General features: G+C 39.9%; 1 protein-coding gene across 1 annotated transcript in view; it reads left to right on the plus strand.

Moving 5' to 3' along the window:
- LOC104295912 (cytosolic phospholipase A2 beta-like) overlaps positions 1-16,406 on the plus strand; it is a 76,378-nt gene that overhangs the window by 36,322 nt on the left and 23,650 nt on the right. The gene's annotated exons all lie outside the window — the stretch shown is intronic.

Raw genomic sequence — 16,406 nt, forward strand, 5'->3', positions numbered from 1 at the left:
GTAGGAGAAGGTGGTACAGGCAAACTTCGGAGTAAATCAGGCAAGTTGCCAAAACAATTTGTCCTTGTTCCGCAAATCTTGGAAATTACTGACCTCATTATCTAGACACAAAATGTCGCTTGGTAGTGTGCAAGGGAGTTCCATCATAACTATAATTATCCTAATGGCGCTGCAGCCATGATGGTATATAAACTATAAACAGGAAAGGCTGAAACCCACTGACACACATGAGATGCAAATGAAGGGCTGGTGCCTCGACTATAGGAATACAAGTAAGAAATGGAAACTGGCTGAGGAAATCCCTTGTGATTTGTCTTCAGGAACTGCCTTCAAAATGTTTGCTCAGGGAGGAAAAGTGTGAAGAAGGGGAATGGTGTGCTTCCTCCCCTTGGGGTTTTACGAACCCCAGGCCCTGGAACCAAGGCTCCTTCTAAGAAAACTTTTATATATTGTCCTGTGTGATGTATTTTCTGGGAAGTTCTGTTACTCTGTATTTGTTGGAAGAGGTACACTATATATCAGTGCCAAGGGCGTTTAGTTTCTAACACTATTAGACTACAGAGCGAGTCTCCTTGAAATAATGGGAACAGCTTGTATCTTCACATGAACCTTTTTTATAAAGCACATAAACAATCACTGCCTATGGATGTTAGTCAACTCCAGGCTCCTGATATATGTTTGAGATGTAAAGAAAAGCTCGATGCATGGAAGAAAAAGAGATTTTTAAAGCTAAAGCCAGCTATGGTTATTTAGTCTGACCTACACAATGCATGTATCTTTCTCAGTAATTCCTGAATCAAGTTCCTAGTGTCTGATTGAGCTACACATAAAACACAGTCATCCAGTCTCGATTTAAATTTAGCTATTGTGCAGGAGGGAAATGTGGTGTGGAGGCTGAGAAAAGTCAGGGGTCACAATGTGAAAGGAAGGTGTAGGAGGGAAAATACACAGTTAAGCTGTAACACAGGTTTCAAGGATCAGAAATAGAATTTATTGTCATTGATGGTACTGTGGCACTGTGAAAAGTCAACAGAGAAGTGAGCCCCATTTTGCTAAAAGTGATAAAGGTTCCCAGATAAACTGTAGACCTTGCTCAGAAAAAAACCTTCAATCTAAATAGATTATATGAACACCAACACAAACACCAACACAAATGAGAAAATAGAAGTAAAAGGACAGGAGTTAAAGAATAATTAAGACTATGAATAAATATGGTAAGTTGGTCTTTGTGGGGAGCAGGGAGGGGAGACCAGGCTAATGTTTTGTGCATATTCCTTTATCTGTTGTTTAGTTGTGCTCCACTTCATCAAACACTTGTGCACCCGAGGTGGCACTTTAACTGTGTATTATCCTATTAATATCAGTTACACTATTCCTGAGAGAAATATGTGCAAGTGTCTGAGAGGATCAACTTTTTAAATGCATGAGATGATAACTACTAAATGGTTAGCAGAAAAGCTGGTATTGTCTAACCACAAAACCTACTGATAAATTACCAGTATCTGAAGATCAGGAAGATGTCTCTCAATCTTTTCAGCACATCTTTTTCCAAAAGCAAACAGTCAACTTTGAACTTTCAGAATTTTACTGTAGCTTGTTTTTTTGGCTGGCTGAATTTTGACTAGCTCCTCTCAGTAATCTGGAGTGGTGAGGGACAGGAGGCGCAGTGTAAGAGACGAGGGTTTTACTCGTGCTCGGCACCACACAGGTAGCAGTAAACACCCCGAGGTGCCCTGTTGCCAGTATGCTTTGTGTTAGACACTGTCCTGACACAGACAGACCACATAATGGTGATGACTACATGTGTAAGAAGGAAGGAAGTGAAGCTCGAATGATCACAACCAGAACTAGAATTAAGAAATCAAATAGGTGTTCCTGTCTCTAGAGGCTGAAATGGATTGGCGTGGGTTCACAGATTCACAGAATTCACAGAATTCACAGAATTGTTAGGGTTGGAAGGGACCTCTGGAGATCATCTAGTCCAACCCTCCTGCCAGAGCAGGGTCACCTACAGCACGTTACACAGGACAGCGTCCAGGCGGGTTTTGAATGTCTCCAGAGTGGGAGACTCCACCACCTCTCTGGGCAGCCTGTTCCAGTGCTCCACTACCCTCAAAGTAAAGAAGTTCCTTCTCATGTTAAGATGGAACTTCCTATGTTCAAGTTTATGCCCATTACCCCTCGTCCTATCACTGGGTGCCACTGAAAAAAGACTACTCCCATCCCCCTGGCATCCTCCCGTTAAGTATTTGTATGTATTAATAAGATCCCCCCTCAATCTTCTTTTCTCTAGACTAAAGAGACCCAAGTCCCTCAGCCTTTCCTCATAAGAAAGGCGCTCCAGTCCCCAACTGTTCATCTATACAGTTCTTCTTTCAAAATGTTAGGTATAAAAGGAGTTGTTAATAGACAGCTATTACATTCTGTTCCCATTTAGGAAAGCATCAAATAACTTTACAGTATCTTTTTTTCTTGGTTTTGCAATGGATGCTGTGATATATTCTGTTGAAGTTATTAATATAGACTTCCTAGTACATGAGTATATTGAATGAAAATTAAGCTGCCCTGCTCACTACTTCATACAGACTATCCCTGGTGCCGAGTGAAGCCATTAATTAGCTTTCTGACTCCCAGGTTATTCCCCACAGAGTTGAAGGATGTTTTTGCTGGGGACAAGTGAACAGCATTTAGCTGCATCTGTAATAATGTAATACAACCATTCATTTAATTTGATTCAGAGGCACATAAGGCTGGAAAATGTCATATGTGGAACAAGTTCTCAAGTATGAATTGACCCATGCTATGGCTGCTGGATGTTTTGGTGCTCTCTGGACCACATGTAAAAAGATGTCTTCTGTGATGCCGAAACTTAGTGGGAAATACACTAAATTTCACCTAACATCGACGGTGTCAGTATGCAATGTTTGGTTCGCAAATGGAAGGTGTCTAAAAAGGTTGTTTTCAAATTATAATTATTTGGAAGAAGGGCCAGTAATATTCTATAAAAATAGAACCAGGATAATTTTTCTTTGCATTTCTGGCTTGTCTTTCCTCTGAGTTGCTCCAGTTTCTCAGATCTCAGGTGAACTGGCTGTTGCTGCTTTCATTTCACACTACAAATTGTTCATTAACTTGCCTAAGATGTGCAGAGAATTTACGACAGAGCCGAGGAGTATTCAAATGGAGCAGGGGGTGCACTAACATTTTAATTCTCATTTCCTCTCTCCTCTTTTTCCTGTAAGCAAGAACATGTGGTTGTTGCACAAGGCATTCTGTGCTCCACATATCTGTCCATGTTGTCAGCTGTTTGTGTATCAGGTCTGAGGAGGAGGAAGAAATATGAGGTGTGTTACCAACAGTCAGGTACTTCCCATTCACACTTTTAGCATACATGAGGAAGTGATGTCTGATGAATAGAGATGATCATAAGATTTCTGATGCAACACTTCTCCGTTTGAAAATGTTGATTGGATTCTGTATTGCTGGGTTGGCTGGTTCTCCAGCTTCATGGAAACCTGCTTGGAAAGTTGTTGTGCTGTCGTAAACCTTGTGGACCCACCTGGCCTGTTCCACTGGCTACCCACCATTCTGTGATGCCATGACACTGCTGACTTCTCCCAGATACCAGGGGCTACCCCCAGGCTGGTCAGCAGTTGAATGAGCTGCCCATTAGATGTCCTTCAGCTGTTGGCCAATTCGTTTGCTTCCAGCTTCCAAGATCTCTGAGCTTTGATGCTCATAGCCTGCCCAGGTGACTGCCAAGCCACCCATGTGGTAGCAAACAGCTATGTAGGCAGGGTCCTGGCATGTGAACTGAGGCATCAGCCCAGAAATGTTTCAAAATCTTTCTTATATATATGAGTGAAACGTTGTTGGGAAGGGTGAGGGGAGGTGTGCCAACACGATTTCCTCTGTGGGATGAACATTCCAGTTCCCAGCACTGGTGCAGGCAAGTCACGGGACATTTTACCTTTTTGTGGTTCAGAGATTGCTTACTTGTACTTGGCTGACAAATGCATTCAGTATGTGTGTGAGTACACAGTAGGGAAGACCAACAATTAGTGGATTTGAATCATACAAGGCAAGGGTCTCTGCCACTTTGCAATGTATCTATTGTATGGGGAGAGATTGCAGACTACAAATTGTGCGTGTTGCAGAGGAGGAACCATTACTGGTTTGTGCTCCGCTGCTTCGGCAGGCTGTGGGTGAGGCTTGATTCCTGGAGGTATTTATGGGAGAGGTCACCATCTAAAATCTAGTCTTCCGTAAGATCTCTACCCCTGGAAGCTAGAGTCTCTGACTGAGTGCATCTCCTCCAGCCCAAACTCTCCCTGGCTAGGAGCAGAAGACCTAATTTTGGACCTTTGGCACATAGATCTGGATCCTCTGGCGTAGGAGGCAGTGTAGGTGGCTTATTTTAATGTTCTGCTCTGAACAGACTCAATGCCTTTCACAAACTGCATGAAAATTTTCTGGCTTGTTGGCCATACCGTGTCTCACCTGCCACATAAACCATGAATGTCAGAGGCCTAATGTTAAAAACACCCTAGTTCATTGAGATGCTGAAGGCTATAAATTTCTGTTGGCTTTGGTACGAGTTTCTATTCCCGGTTCTTAGGTTTCAAGAAGCATTGTCCAAAAATATTAGGAGCTTCAGAAGTCCCAAGGTATTATATGAATTGAGAGGTTAAAAAAATCTATGCCTGTGAAAAATCAGTTTTCTACTAGAATGAAAGCATTTAAAATTGCATTCAAGTTTTCTGTTTTATGTGCTGCTGAAACAGAAGGATTGAAACAGAGCTAATATGCATGCAGAGAGACATTCAGAGATAGTATCAGGCTCCACAGATGACTCTACCTTGGCACAGGTTAGAGTAGTTTTCCTGAGATTAACTGAGACGCTAAGTGTGTTTCAAGTGCCAGGCTCTCTGCTCGCACTTGTCGGCCTTCTACACTGGGACAATGGGAGCAGGTGACAGAAAGCTGCTCTCATACTGCTGCAGTAAAGCTGAGCATGCTCTCAGCAAGGTGAATTCCCAGTTGCACTACTAGGAAAACTTTCTGGCTTCTTTTTGTCACAAGAATGGTACAAACAGACTAGAAGAGCAGACACATACCTAAACAGAAATGTTTTCTATAGGGATAAGTATGAATGCAGAAGGAGCTTTTGTATTAAAATCCCCGTGACTGTAGAGCCCAAGAAGTCCTCATGAAGTAGTCTTCTGCTGTCAGAAGTTATGATCCACCAAAACTGAGTCACAGGGTTCTTAATTGCTGTAAATAAGCTTGCAAGGCTTATAACTCATAATAGCTCTAGTGGCTAAGTCAAACTCTGGTTATTCTCTTTTAAATTGTTCCCATAGTTTGGTTGATGTCTAGAGATTTTTTATTAAAAAAAAAAATTACAAAGATGAACATAAGTAAAGGAAAGGAAAAATTCAGTTTTCAGTCTTTACAACCTTGGAGTTGCCAAGATGAGTTTTGCTGCAACATGGAACTTCACCCTCAGATATTTTTAAGACTTGAGCACTTTTAGATATTTACCAAGGATTCTGTGCCAGTATTCATTACTTCTTTGCCTGCTACAAAGGCATACTTTGCAGGTGTTTCCAAAGCTACTGGTGATGTATTTGGGTGTATTCAGTCCACCCTGAATTGGCTGTTTCTGTGTTTCTTTGCCCTGTTTCTACACCAAGATGAGTGATTTTCTTACATTTACATTTCACTAAAATCTTACAGATTACTTAAACTAGGACATAGTTTGGCTGATGCTAGCTTTATTTAAAAAGCCTATCCATTAACTGTTCTAACCTACAGAATAACATGCTGTCTTTGGTCTTGTTAATTTTGGAGGCCTACTTAGAGGATAAGTTACTTCCAGGAATGGATGAATCGAACCCTTAATGGCTCACATATTATTTGAAATAAACCCTTGTATATCTTTTATCCCTTTCTGAGCCAGAGGATTTGACACAGCAACAGGGTTAGAAAGGAAATACTGCTATGTGTGTCATACAGTCACAGTAACCTTTGTTTTTTAATTACTCTTGCCTAGTATAATAACATCCAGTATCTAACATTTCCTTAGTGGGTCTTGCCCCAAAGAACTTACAGTCATAGAGAGTGAAAAATAATAGCAGAAAATGAAATTTACTCTCTTGATTCTAAAAAAGTGACTATTAAAAAAATGCAAGAGGTTGGTGGCAACTAAGAAAGAAACCCTTCTCTTAATAATTTGAATAATTTGAAGGTAAATACCATAACCATAAGTCTAGTCTTCCTGTCAGCCAAGTGGTGAAGTGTAATACTTACCTAACTCTTCTGAGGTCTTTACTCAAGCAATTTTATACTGACATCAGTGTCAGACTATTTGAATAAGATCTGAAGATAAAGGTCTCAGAAACTGGCTTGAGTGGAATGACATTGAAATATCTTACTCAATTTTTTCAATTAGGTGCTCTGCAATCACTTGGTTTAAAATAAAAGAACAATTTTTAAACATAAACACAATGGGTTTCAAAGTGTGGCTTTACATTGACGTGTCTTGGAAAGATAACACTCCAGTCCTCAGATACCCCAGGTAAGTAATAAGCAGCTTCCTCCCATCTTGAAGCTGCAAAGATCACTATCGTGCCAAATTTACAACCACACCTGCAAAGCGTCTAAGGAAATTGGTAGCTCTCCTACTCTGGCCAGGAAAGAGCCAGTGATACTGGCTTTGCTGTATGATATCTTTATTTAAGATTACAGTGGTTCAGGAGATAGGTAAGAGGATATAGCACCTTTTACTTTTCTGGAACACGTTTAGATCTTGATAGCCAGAAGGACGGTTCTTTTAGAAATGCTGTTCTCACCTGATTGCTACTTGGATAGACAACTTGGTATTTTGTTCTAACTAACATCAGGTGAGCTGAAAATGTTTGTTTGGAAAGCATTCAAAGATCAAAACCAATTTGAAATTAGCTGTGTTTTGCTCAAAAAGAATAGGGTGGAGGGGAAACAGTGAAAAATGAGAGTACTTTTATTTCAAAATTAAATGTTTCAGTTTTGAAAGGTCCTCAAATCTGATGTTTCTGAAGCTTTGCTTTATAGCTTCTAGTTACATGTGGCAATGTTGAATTGAAAAAGGGAGATGTATTTTAAGAAAGGGGTTTTTTTTGTTTGGATTATTTTTTACAGTGGTTAAATAACTCAGGTATGAAAAAAATAGTTTGGGGATAAGCTAGGGAAAAATAAGTCTTTTTTCCTCAATTTCTGAGAACTTTTTTTTTTTTTTTTTTTGTTTGAATTTGACTATAGACAATTATTTTCTCAGATTACTATAATTCTTCTAACCCAGCCCCTGGTCTGAACAAGGTATGAACTGATTTATGAGGCAAGGAGAAAGCGACTGTCACCTCCCATTGTCACTGTCTGGCACAACAAGAAGTCTCCGCAAAGCTGCGCAGTCTTCCACCTCTATCTCCTTAATGGTGTGGCTGCAGTTAGCTCTAGGAAGATTCATCTCTTTTCTCTACTTAACAGCTTTCATGGGATGAATAAAGAAAGGTTCTCAAACAAAATCATAGAAGATTTATATTTATAGGAGAGTGTTTCAGTAATTGCCATCCTTGCTTGTGAAGCTGTTAGCATCAAGCGTGGAAGGACTATGAAGACAGGACTTCACTGAGGGCATTTTTTTGTACACCAAAGCTGAGACATGTTTGTATGAAATTTTGCTGTGCTGTTTGTATGAAATTTTGCTGTGGTTTTTTTCCCAGTTAGCTTTTAAGTTTGTGCCGGCAGTAGGATGATCCAAATTCACAGTCATTTAGAGTTGCGACCACTCTACTGCTCGGTTTCTGGCAGCTCAGCTGTGACTCTGAGTAGCTTCTTGCAAGGGGTTGTTAACGAGCAGCCCACGGAATGACTTGCATGAAGCTGAACGCTCTATTAATTAACTTTTATTTCTTGCATACTGGGAACAGCATGGGCTTGCGTTCCCTCCATTCTGATTCTGTTTCACATACTCTCTTGTGTGCATTATCTGAGTGCCAACAGGTACGTTATGAAGCAGTTTAACCTCAGTGTAATTTGATATTCCCTTTTATCTCTTTTTTTCTTCCTCATAGCTTCTTTCCAAATACTTTCTTGATATTAATTCAGAAAAGAAACAAGATTCAGTCATAAATGTGGCATGAGACCAGTTTAGTTAACCCGTAAAATCTTTCCAGAATCCCTCTTCTCTGTGTTTCCTGAACAGCCTTTTACAAACGGAAACCACAGATACAGTGTTACATTTTCTGAATTTAAGAACTCCACTAATGTGAGCCTGGCATATGTCCTGCCTGTAACAAGGAGAGGGGGAGGACTTTCTGTACACCTTTGAAGATACATTGCCTATTATTTGACTAGTTTGCTAGTGCATTGTGCTGTGCCCTCTTTGCATTAGATTTAACCTTGTAGTTTTGTCCTTCTTTCTTTATGCAGTTGACTTTCTTTGTCTTACTTTCCCCATGCTGTACATTTTTTGTGGCTGTAGTAAGGCCTGATGTCACGTAGCCCATCTCCCTCATGTCCAGGAGGAAGTGGACGTGCTACATGTCAGTGTGCTTGTTGACAAGCAACGCAAAATGTTTTATGTATTTTGGCCACGCTGATTTACTGGAAACATTGACTTCTTGGAGGGGCTATTGGAAAAATTAGGTCCATAGCTCTCCAAAATAACTTTTGCACCTTGATTTGAAGACATTCTGGGAGCTTTTTTTCTTCTTTCCTGTTCCATTAAGGCCTGGGTCTCCCTGCTGCAGCTGTTCTGTTTTTAATGTTTTGCTCCGTTTCCAGGCAGACATACCCCTCTTTGAGTGGAGTTCGTTTTTCTCTGGCTGTTTTTCCATTTGCCTTCTTTTTTCGAGGTAAATTTGTCAGCCTACTATTTTGGTCTCTCAGTTCGCTACAGCAGCAGAACCTGTGATCAAAGCTGCAACAGCAATATAAAGGAGGAAAACCAAAACTCCACTCTGAATAAGAGCTTTTTTTCCTTTTTCTCTGCTTTTTTTCTCATCTCTGGAAATGGGATGCTACAGGGTGCTGTGTCCAAGGAAGTATGGAAAAGAATGCTTGCACTGCAGTCTCAACTGCTCCTGTAAAAATGCCCAAGTGGGGCTGTCAAAACAATGTTACTGCAGGAGCACAAGACTTGTGTGGTTAATTGCTCTGAACCCCAGACTGCTTTCTGATGAGTTTGGCTTATTTTTCTGGGAGTTTTTTAGCTGCCCTTTGATTTGCTGCATATACACAGCAGACCTTTACTTAAGATATCTTTCTTTTTGCTGTTTCAAAGATGGCAACCTAACCAAGCACTCAAGTCCTCACCCTGCTGCTTGGGTAAGCCTGAATCCAGTCCTCACTGCACTGCCAGCCGCAGCAGAGTCTTTGTGAAATGTCAATTTGAGCTGTTTGTTGCCACTTGCATAAGCCCAGGAGCAAATGACTAGAACTGATTTTCAATTGGTGACAGTTTTTTCTGTGGAAAATGCTTTAAAAAGTGGTTTAAAGGTGATCCACAGTGTGCATCTGAGTTTCAGGAAAAATCTAAAGCCAAAGATTTCAGGTAAACCTATTTTCCTAAACAATTACTTTGGTTACATTTCATTTTTTTAATTCTCTTGCCAAAAGCTAAACTCACAACTACTGTTTGAAGAAAATTAACTCTGGACACTCTCCCTTTCCAGCAGTGTAAGGTGTCCACTGGTTGTTTGATGAGGCTTGGTCCTATCTGATATTACTGTCCCTCAGTGAGGACATTTCTCACTGCAAACTTATGGTGGCCTCCAGACCTTCTCCAAGTCTGGGTCTGTGTGACATCCAACATGAAGTTGCAAGTATGGATTAAGGTACAGCCAGAACAGATTGCCTGGAGCAATGTCCTGACAGACACCCCGCAGGTTGTCTGTCAGCAGTCCACAGTAGGCATGGGAAAGGTGGAGGAAGCTATGCGTGTGCCATCTCCAGAGGATGCCTGAGGACTCACCACTGTCACCAGCTAGCTGGTGGGGGGATAAGATGGGAAGCTGGGAGATGTGAAGTTGTCATGTTCTTACAAGAAGTGTGTAGAGGGGAAAAAGCCCAGAAGCTATGTGGATTTCACTTGCCCTACCAATATTTACCTCAATTTCACCAACATCTCTGCATTGGCCAGGTAATCATCCAGTAGGTACTTCAAAGTAAGGAGTTTTGGTTTACTGGTTGGCAGAAAGATTCCCAATAATATGATAAAACAAGTCCCTATTGTAGGAAGAGTTGAAAAGAGCATTCAGAAACGGGTTGGTCTCCCAACAGAAATTTTAGTAGATGAGATTTGTCTGTCCCCTCCCTTTGATTTTTTTTCAGAGTATTTTCTGGAAGAACTTAAAAGCTACTGAAAAATCACCTACTGACTAGATAGATGGAAGAGATGGGGAGTGAAGGAAGACTTTGTGAACATGGCAGCATCCACCCAAAAAGCTAGCAGGACAATATTGAGGCAATAACAAATTGTGAGGGGTAACAACGTGACACACAAAGATGTGGTAACTGCAGCTCTCCTCTCACCTCTGACATTGCAGATCTTTCCCTCTCAGACGTAGGCAGACTCTTCTCCACACAGAGGAGGCAGAGGGTGGAGCTCAGCGCCTGTATAAATTATATGTGTCCTTCATGTTATTTCAGCAGCAACAACAAGCTGTGAGCGTGTTTGTCAGCTGACAGATCTGTTACCCAAATTGAGTTTTCTGTTGCTGTCGCCATCTTGCGTGTCATGGGGAGCCCACCAGCCAAGGTAAGAGAATTGCAGCTCAGTGCTTTGCCGGGGCCCAGCACCTTGCTGAGGGGACCTCTCTGCTCCAGTTCTCGCGAGCAAACTCCCTCCTCTTTGCATCTGCCGAGATGCAGAGGCAAACTGCTGCTGGTGCCATGTGGCAGGGTCACCTTGAGCTTTGCGAATTTACTGTTTTCCCCTTTTACCTCACAGCAACTAATATGTAAGCGAGCTTCAGCGAAAACGCAGTGAAAATGTGGCCCTTTTCTTTTGTCATGAGGTGTACATGCTGGAGCGAACACCGGGAAGGAAGAGGGGGCCGGCCTTGATGAGTTTACCTCACTGTAAAATGAAAGTGCTTTAGCCCTACTGCATGCTTTTCTCAGGATAGCACATAGAATCATGTTTGTTGCTTGCCCCAGCTGAATAAACCCAACAGCTTTTTCTAGCAACAAAGCATAATTTATATTACTTTAGCTGCAGGGGAGAGTTCTAATGAGCTATTTGGCTGATTTAGCTATCTTGAATGTAATGTTTATGGCATCTGCGATTCTAGTGGAACTATTTCATGTCTGGACTCGAATTTTCTAATAGTAAGTTCCATTCAGAGGTTTTAACTGATAGTTTTTAGTATAAATCAACAGAATTACTAGCTGAGAGTTATTTTCTCATGGATGTGGTATCTTAAATGCAAGATGTAGGTTCTTTACAACTAACCATTCTTTATGTGTCATGCCCTATGTCAAATTTTGCAGCAGATAAAAGAAATATGGGCATTCATGGGCTCTAAATATAGTAAGACACAATATTACACGCCATGGCTTATAGAGAATTGTTAATCATTCAGAATAAAGAATACTTACTACACTTTTGCCATGGTCTTATTTGCCCGTGACATTAAAGATTAGGGAAAATATCAGTAACTTGAACAGATAGCTCAAATGATAGATTAAAAATATTCAAACATTGGATGCTCAGGGCAAAGAATATAAATTGTAAATGTAATGTACTTTCTGGATAAAATTTGTATTATATCTATCTGCATGTTAGATCCAGAGCAATCTTAGATCTATCAATTTTAAATTTTAAATTTTAAATGTTGGTGTTGTGTCTAATAAGATAATTCTGGTTCTGATAGATGAGTAGACAGCTTAGGTATAATTTTATCTAGAAAGGCTCAATTACAGCCAAAATTCTTGCATTTCATCCTAATGCTGCAACTGTTATTCCAGGAGTATAGACATACTTGTTAATAGGCAACACTGCCAAAAGGTTAGAGTACAAGCATAGCTTCAGGTCAGAAAGCTTCTTTTCCCAAGGAAGGAGATTCATTTAACACTGCACGTACCTCTGCCATTCTGTCATGCAAATGCATTTTTCAGTATGTGTAAATTGGTAAATAGACACAGAAATCAGAACAGAGTGGTTTGGTCGTTTTTTCTTCTATATTAGAAACAGCAAGTTGTTCAGAAAAGTGTGGGTACTTTGAACTATCTAGGAGGACCTACTAAAAGTGTCCCAGTCAATTTTTTTGCTGTTTAATAAAGCTACCAAATTGGCACAGAAGTGATGGACAATATTAATTTACAACTTGCTGGGAGTGCTTTTGATATTCATAACAGGGTCTTTTCTTCTGCTCAGACAAGAATAATTACTCGTTATCAGTTTTATTTTGTGAACTATAGAATAAATTTTATATGGTAAAATACTCAGAAATTCTGTCAATACAAAGCCCTGAGGGACCCGCTCATACATGTAAAGAGGTGACTGATAGAATATGAACAGGGGATGCATCCAAAATCCACAATGACTCTTGAAACAATCCATCAGTCATAACATGAAATTACAGTAAATGTTTGTAAGGCAGATTAGATTTACTCACTAACTTTAACTTCCAATGATAAGATTTTGGATAATTGTGATTCCCAAGGAAAATGAGAATTTTGTGGTCATGCTCTCTCCTTCTATCCCCTCTTCTGGTTTTGCGTATTTCTTCAGTCAGTTGCTTTTCCCACCAGTATTCTCACTGATGGAGGGGCTAATGAACTCAGCCCATATCAGATGTTAAAGAACCCGTGTGGAAGAGAGTGCCTTGGTACTAGTCTGGTCATGAAGCTTTTTTATAGTTTATAAGTTTGTAGCTTTAACCTTAATTTGATAAATTGCCAAGCTGTGGTTGAACCAAATCTTCCGTATCTAAGATAAAATAAATGGTAAGAATATGCCAAATGATTACATTTGGTGTGAGATATTGTACGTAAGATACTGTACAGCTTCCAGTACACCACTGGAGAAAGAAAAAGTAATCCATGAAAGGAAGTAATTAATCATGTCTGAAAGATATTGATAAAGCTGAGTGATAAATCCTACAGCTATTTATGGAATGTCAAAAGACAGAGAGCAAACTCCTCGTATAAAACTTCATATAACTTGATGTTAGGCCTTGGTGATAACTTTGCTCAGAGAGCTGCTCAGGTTTGGTGCAGGAGGACTGAAATGCTGAGATTCCAATTAGCCTTCCAACATGTACAAACCAAGGACTTTTTTTTTTTTAAAAAAAAAAAAAAAGAAAAAAGAGGTGGTGATTGGAGAAGGTTCCCAGGTTGCCAGACTCTAGAGAAACTACCCTCCAGAAGACTTGCCATGAGCTCTTGTTCTAGGAGCAGCATGGAGGGGCAATAAGGACTGAAATCAAAGATACAAGCTGTTGGTAGGATTTTCTTCTTTCACTGCCATCCAAAGACCGTCTCAGTAGGCTCCTCAGTATTAATGAGCTTTGAGAAGATTTCATACTCTCAAAGTTGTCTTTTTGGGATGAAACCTTGAAGTGATTAACTGCCTGTAAACAGGAAAATTATGTGTCCTCCTGAAGCTGACTGGTATATGACTATTCTGTAGAAGCCAGGCAGCAGGCCAGCAAATGTGTGTTATTACAAACAATGAGATGTTGGCAACAGATGTGAATTTTCAGTTTGTTAAGGTTTGACGCAGCTGTGGCAATTCTGCCATGCTAGTTTTATCTCCTGTTTATTGACTTTTCTGTATTTTAGACCTGAAATGACTCCCCCAAAACTTGCTTTGAGAGTGCCGAAATGTAGTTTAGTGCTAAATTCCATCAAGTGAAAAGAAGTTTGTGTTTTTTTTTTTTTGTTGTGTTTTGTTGTTGTCTGTTGTTTGTTGGTTTTTTGTTTTTGTTTTTTGCATTTTTTAGCCTACTTTTTGGGACTCTGGACATGCTACTATATCTGGAGTGTTATTGTCTAAGATGCAAACATACACAGGTAGCTCAATCCTGCACTCTGTCACTGGCCTCAATGTGACACTACTAATTTTCCAGCAAAAATAGACTAATGTGTTTCTGGGAAAGCTACCTTTGACTTGGATATTTACAGTGGGGTTTTGTTACTTTCTGTATGCCTATGGAGGAAACTATGGTTCTCCTGAGGAATTGAACTAAAAAGAGCAAGACCAGTACAGATGCAAGACTGCCAAGAGCTGTCTGGATATGGTGTTTGTGCTCATCAATTTGCATTAATCATGAAATTACACGTTACTCTTAATGTTATGAATGTTATGAAATGGTATCTCTAACCACAATTATTTTTTTCTAGAAGCGTGTTCTGGAGTGTCAGCACTTTTGGGCAAGGATGTTATTTTAGACCACCCAAATCAGACCCCAATAGGCTGATAATTAACTCTGCCTTTTTCTGATGGAAAAAAAAGAATTAGCCCAATTCTGGAAGGTTAGCACAGGCTGGTGTAACTGCAGTCTTGGGAGCAGGATGGCTTCTGGCTTTCCCTGGGGATTTGCACAACCCATAGGATTTACCCATCTGAATCTGTTTATCTTTTACCCTGCAATAACACAAGGACTAAGCTGCACCAAATCAGAAATAGCAAACAGTCATCTTTGATGATGTTTCCATCAGTGGGCAGATGTTGACATGTTTAAGGGAAGCTGAAAGGGGAAGGGAGGAGGAGTGAGGGTCTCCGGCTCTAGAGCCAGTGGATGAAAACATGACATCTATCACAATTGACACTACTCTGATGATGAACTGCAGACGCACCATTTTTGTAAGCAATTACAAAATTTTCATCACAAAAGGTTCAAAGCAAATTGTATGCCAACATCTGTTTTTCCAGTGAAGGCAGATTCTGAGAATGGTTTGGGCTTCTGTTGAGCAAGGGGGAAGTTGATTACAAAATAACACAGAATTAACATATTAATTAAAACCAGTCAGCCCTATAATTGGCTACATAATCCAATATTTCATGTTAATGAAACCCACTAGGAATGCTGACTGAGTGTTCCAGTTGGTACTTCTATGTTAAATAACTATGTGCACAGGAAAATTAAAGTCAAATTCTTGTAGTGGGCAACTGGAATAATATGGAAGTGTCCCAACTGGAACTGGTAATGCCCGTAACGCATTAAACTCAAAAGGTTTTAAATACGTAATTTTCAAATTGGAGGAGAACATAGTGAAAATGATTCTTGTCATACTCGAGCAAAGGCATCTTGCATTTTTGTGCAAAAAGTGTTTCATTCAACCATTAAGAGGCCAAGAGACAGAGTAATCTATGATTTTTTTTAGGTTTAACATCTGGGTTTCTCTGCTCAGGGTGACCCTTGAATATTAATCTGAATTTCAAAAGGGTGTAACTTTAAAACTGACATCATAACATTTAATGTTAAGCCTTTATTTGAATGTGCTAACTCGTGGTTCAAATGGTATCCATTTGATGTAATGTAATTTACCTCTAAACAAAACTGAACAAAACTGAATGGACTATTCTCATCTCTAATAAACATGTCCAGTAGGCCCCGCCCCCTTTTAAAAGAATTTCACATTAACTGTAGTGAGTGACTCCTCCTATAGAGAAGTTCCTCCTTCCCCATCTCCTTGTATCTCCAAAGTCAATCATTTCAGTGTCGGGAAAATCAATCACAGTGCTATCTTTCAAAATAAAATTGCCAAATTATTATGGGATACTCTCATTTAGACAAACAGATATGACGTTTCAGTCAGTGTGTAGTTTAAGATGCCATTCAAACTAATGGAACACTTCCAACATGGTGTGGCCCGGTTTCAATTTATTGGTGGTAGCAGGACTGTATACTGTTATTGCTTATTATTGCTGATGACCCAATCTAATATGCAAAAAAAAATAGATAAAACCCTCAAAAGAAAATGAAAAAGAAATTTAAATGATCCAATTTAAAAAACAAACAAACAAAAACCCCAGAGGAAATATTTTCCTGCTTTCAGTGTTAAAATTGTCACCTGTCTGTATATGTGTCTTTATTCAGGCTTATCAGAATGCTGTTTAAAAATTCTGTACTTTCTGACCAGCTTGGGTTGGGAAGCTTAATTCTTTGTTAGAGTTAGGAGCAAGAAACTTGAAATAGGCATTACAATGATAGCTTGCCTAAGATAGAAGTAAATCTCATGTCTGGAAGGGAAGGGGTTCCATTTACATTAGATATTTTTCAGATACCTAATCTTGTGGGGTTCTGCAATATTATGCATTCAAAGCAGGGCACTTTTTTCTTCATCTGAAGTGTCTCTGCTGGGTCTATCGTCCCTTCACTCAGTCATTAGCGCATTCCTCTAGATGCCTTTTGGTG

Source organism: Charadrius vociferus, unplaced genomic scaffold (genome assembly GCF_000708025.1).
Source record: "Charadrius vociferus isolate BGI_N301 unplaced genomic scaffold, ASM70802v2 scaffold111, whole genome shotgun sequence".
NCBI lineage: Eukaryota > Metazoa > Chordata > Aves > Charadriiformes > Charadriidae > Charadrius > Charadrius vociferus.